The sequence below is a fragment of the Oncorhynchus clarkii genome, chromosome 19 (genome assembly GCF_045791955.1).
Source record: "Oncorhynchus clarkii lewisi isolate Uvic-CL-2024 chromosome 19, UVic_Ocla_1.0, whole genome shotgun sequence".
NCBI classification, from domain to species: Eukaryota; Metazoa; Chordata; class Actinopteri; order Salmoniformes; family Salmonidae; genus Oncorhynchus; species Oncorhynchus clarkii.
In genome coordinates this window covers 8656475-8661781 of record NC_092165.1, presented here as the reverse complement: position 1 = coordinate 8661781, position 5307 = coordinate 8656475, and positions in this window count along the sequence as shown.

The window sequence follows — 5307 nt, the reverse complement described above, 5'->3', positions numbered from 1 at the left end:
TGCTTTGCTTTATCTTGGCCAGGTTGTAAATGAGAACTTGTTCTCAACTGGCCTACCTGGTTAAACAGAGGTGAAATTAAAAATAAATAAAATGCCTTCTGTTTTCTAGGATAATGCATGAAGCCTTTCTTTGTCCTAGCTAGGCTTCCTTCCTTCCTCTCCTCCAGCTCCAGGCTTCTCTCCACATGAACAGTAAACTGGTTCTAACTGCAGACTGCCTCCAGTCTGTCCTCAGGTCATCCCTCCATTACAATCAGTCTAATCACAAACAGGCTGCTAGCTCTCTGGCTGAGGAGCCCAGCACACCTGGGTCTGTTGTGAACACGCACACACAGCTGCATGTACACACACAAGCAAACACACACTCACACACATGAACGCTTACACACACACACACACACACACACACACACACACACACACACACACACACACACACACACACACACACACACACACACACACACACACACACACACACACACACACACACACACACACACACACACACACACACACACACACACACACGGGGTCCTTGTACTTATCCCAAGCTAGTTGTTTCTATTTCACGGCAGGGCGTTGCCTGTGTTTTATAGGAAGAGAGACCCTCTTCCTCCCAGCCCACTCCATTAGGAGGTCAGTATAAGACCCAGACAACAGAAGGTGAACCGTTAGACTAGCAGCCATCTTCTCTCCCCAACATCAAACATCGTTATTCCCCTCTAACATCAATTAGAATGGCACCTTTCACTTCAGTGTGTTTAATCATTGTGGTCTTCAGAAAAACGTACAGCATTTCTATAAAAATAGTTGAGCAAAAACATCTTGCAGGTGCAGACAGGAATTCAGCTGAAAACGAGGGCCGTGTGAAAGTGCTCCAGCGCTTTCATTCCTATTTCTCCCAAGGGGGCACCTACCCCCCCCTAATACGTTACCCCACCCTGGCTGCCAACACCAACACACCCTCCTCACCCTCCACCCCACAGGAGAACAAGTGTCTTCAGAGGAGGATCAGGGGTGGGGGCCTCCACCCCACCACCTCCAACCTGCCCCACTCTCCCCACTCCCCAGCCCACATGAAGCAGCTGGACCCAGGCCAGGGGAGGCCAGAGGAAGCGGGCAGGAAGGAGGCCGAGGGCCGTGGCTGGGGTCCGATCTGGTGGTGGAAGACTACTTTCTCCTCTGGCTGGAAACATCCGCTCAGTGTGCTCAGCTGCACTAGGCAGGGCTCAGCGAACACATCATCCGAGCGTAACCCGAGCCAATGGGCGACCATCTTGGCTCTATGAAAAAGAAAAAAAACAAGGCGTAGCCCCTCTATAGTCCCCAATTCCCCTCCTCCACTCCTCCTCTGGAGATTTACCACTGTTTATTTACCTGGAGTCAGTTCCAGATCCACACCTGCACAGAGACCTGGTCTTTAGTATCCTAACTGTCCTGAGTGATCTGACCTGAAACCAGGTTCTGTTTATCACAACAGCAGTGAAACAGAGTTCTGTTTGGACACCTCATACCAGGTAAACACAGACCTAGCTCGGAGGGGGAGAGAAACATCTGTAAAGTATTTTAGGATGAGATGATGGATGGAGTTTGCCGTTATGTCATTCTCCAATAAATGTTTCATTTTATCCCCCCCCCCCCCCCCATTTTAAAAAGTAGATGATTATTCGATTAGACTTTCCCTCCCTCTCTTTCTGACCCAAACCTTGCATGTCAGAGGCTATGAACCAGTTGTTCTCATGCCTGGTCACCTCGCTCCAGAAATCTCTTAGTGTGTGTGTGTGTGTGTGTGTGTGTGTGTGTGTGTGTGTGTGTGTGTGTGTGTGTGTGTGTGTGTGTGTCCCTCCCTGACAGATCCTTGCTGTTTCGTACTTCTGTTTGTTATTAAACCAGACCCTGGTCACTCAATATTCATCAAGAATGCCTGGCTGACACACACACACACACACACACACACACAAACACACACACACACACACACAATAGTGTCCTTGAAAAGGGATGCCCATTTCATTCTGTTCCCGATACACAACGTTGAGACCGAGCTACTTCACATTTCTCATTCCAATTCATCAGGGTGGGTTGAAAATAGTATCCCCTTTTATGTTCATGTGAATAGGAACCTTTGATGATCCAGACAGCAGACATGACAGAGAACTGGTTGATCTGAACACACTATAAGGTGCTCATATTTACCTATGGTCAAACCGGTCTGGGAACACTTCCCCCTAACGACCCGTATGAATGGAAACACATCAAGGTATGGTAGCATACAGACACGGCTGTATTAACATCAGAAACATATATATATATATATATAGCTACATAGAGACATATATCTATCTATGTCTAAATATCTATGGTTGACATTATAGTGAGTCTAAGGGCTTGTGACATAAGGCTCTAAAATGGATTATAAAGACTCATATGGTTATTAGCCTCCAGGCAGTGCTGTAGGTCTCTGGAATAGACTATAGTCCCCCTCTCTGGTGGAATGTAAGGGTTTGAGGTAACAAGACTGTAAAGCTGGCTCTCTGGACTGTTGTGACCGCGAGAGGCGCAGCCCATTCACGGTCACGTCCAAGAGGAAGCCACCTGACCGCTGTCATTTGCTCCCGAGATTGGGCTCAGTCGGGTGGTTCATTTTGTGAATTACTCTGATTTTTTTTTACTAAACCCTTCCGTCCACTCACTCACTCACTCACTCACTCACTCACTCACACTCTCACACACTCACACACTCACTCACTCACTCACTCACTCACTCACACACTCATTCACACACACACTCATTCACACACACACTCATTCACACACACTCATTCACACACACACACACACACACACACACACACACACACTTAAAGGCTTAATGCCAAACACAAAGCAAAGGCTTAATGACAAACACAAAGCACCCACTTAAAGGCTTAATGCCAACTCCCTTCCTTCAGAACACTGTGTCCACATTCTAATCAGTCCTACTTAACATAACCCACTCCCCTAACCCAACTCCCTTCCTTCAGAACACTGTGTCCACATTCTAATCAGTCCAACTTAACATAACCCACTACCCTAACCCAACTCCCTTCCTTCAGAACACTGTGTCCAGATTCTAATCAGTCCTACTTAACATAACCCACTACCCTAACCCTCTCACTTTGCTTTGCTTGCTTTACGTTATGGCTTTTTGAATGACAACAGCCCATAAATACACACACACTCACACATACACACACTGACCCGTGGATGCGGAGGAATGAGCAGCACGCCTGCGCCTGGCGCTGGACCAAGCCTGTTCGTTCTAGTAAAGGTCAGGGGTCAGCAGAAACACACTGCTGCGATGTTTCCCCTCGCTCGCCAGGCCAACTCGGTTCGTCATGTTTGGCCTGGAAGGAGAAAAACCCATCCTGCCGTGCCTGACACGCTTGTTTTGACTTCAGAACAGAGACCGAGAGAGACGTCCACATTGTTCAAAGAATAAGAGAGGAGGAGAAAGACATGAGCTAAATGTCCAGTACAGGAGGGAACATAGCCTGACTGGCTCTGGAAAACATACTCCGCCATCCTCTTTGTTTCTAATTCTGACCACTTCAACTCAAAACAGAACCCCTGGTTCATCTGGTGACAAAAATGGAAGCCTCATTCCCTTTAAATTGATACTAAGCTGTTTACCAGATATGGGTCATGACATTACGACACACTCCGGGAAAAAAACCCTCTTAAAAGCTTCATTTAAAAGCCGAAAACGTTTAACTTAAGTAGTTCTAAATGCCCCCACGGTGTTAGCCTACTCTACTTCAAGTAGTGTAAGTGGTGTAAGTGGGCCTGAGCTGGATCGCCTGTATCGTATCGCCACGGTGGGTTTATAGAATTTTGGGGTTGCCAAGTATGGTGAATGGTTCCACATCTGGCAACCAGACAGACAGACTGAAGGGGGAGGGAGAGGGGACGGAGAGAGAGAGGGAGAGAGAGGGAAAGAGGGGAGAGAGAGTGAAGGAAAGAGAGAGAGAGAGAGAGAGAGAGCGAGAGAGAGGGAAATAGGGGAGAGAGAGAGGTAAAAAGGGGAGAGAGAGAAAGAGAGAGAGAGACAGGGGTCTAAAGGAGAGAGAAAAGGAGAGAGAGGGGAAGTGGGACAAGAAAGAAGAGATCCAGTCCCAGCCTGGGGGCTAGCAGACACAGAACACAACACAGAACACAGCCCTCCTCTCCTCATCAGTCTCTCTCTCTGTCACCCTCTGGTCCTCAGCCCCTGCCCAGGCACACATGTTTACATTAACAAGAAAGAAGAGAAGAAGAGATCTGATGGGCCGACCGCACCATCCTCAGAAACAGCGGAACGGAGAGAAAAACAAGAAAAGAGAGACAGTCGTCCCATGTGAACGTGTCTTTGTGGTGAGACACAGCCCACGCCATCAGTGGTGTAGTGGAGGGCAGACGTAAGTAAACACAGGTTCCACACTTGTTTCTTTTGCTTGACAGTATACACATTGAAAGTACAGGGTGTGTTGCTTTAATCACCACCACTGGCGATAAGAGTTTACCCATCAACTTTTTTACCACAACATCACTGCAAGCAATGTACTGTATGATAATAGAGAGAGAGATAGATAGAGAGGGGAGAGAGAGAGAGAGAGAAAGAAAGAGGGGAGAGAGAGAGAGGGAGATAGAGAGGGAGAGGGATAGAGAGAGTGAGAGAAAGAGGGGAGAGAGAGAGAGAGAGGGGGGAGAGAGAGAGAGAGAGAGCGGGAGATAGAGAGGGAGAGCGAGAGAGAGAGAGAAAGACAGGCGAGAGCGATAGAGAGGGGGGTCTAAAGGAGAGAGAGAGAAAGAAAAAGAAAGCGAAATGGAGAAGGAGAGAGATAAAAGACAGGCAGACAGAGGGAGATGATTTCCTTTCAGATATGAAATGTCAGTTCTCTGGAACAGACAGTCAGGCTTTATTTGTTTTCTGTCAGCGAGGACGACACACCCACTGTGAGAATGTATGCGTGTGTGTGTGTGTGTGTGTGTGTGTGTGTGTGTGTGTGTGTGTGGAGTGTTTAGTGACAACTGTGCGAGGCGAGACAGAGACACAATAGGCCCCATCAACACACACACACACACAGACCTGGCCACAGAAACAAGGGCTATGAGTCACGAGGCTCCGTCTTTAGCACGCAAGCGACTGAAACCTGCGTCAACACAGCAACTTAGCAAAACAACACAGTGTACGCCAAGGAGTGAGTGACACGGTCAACGTGGCTAGCTGAATTAGCCTACTTCAGCAGGAAATGCCTAAGTCTCCACACACGTTTTGATTTGTCT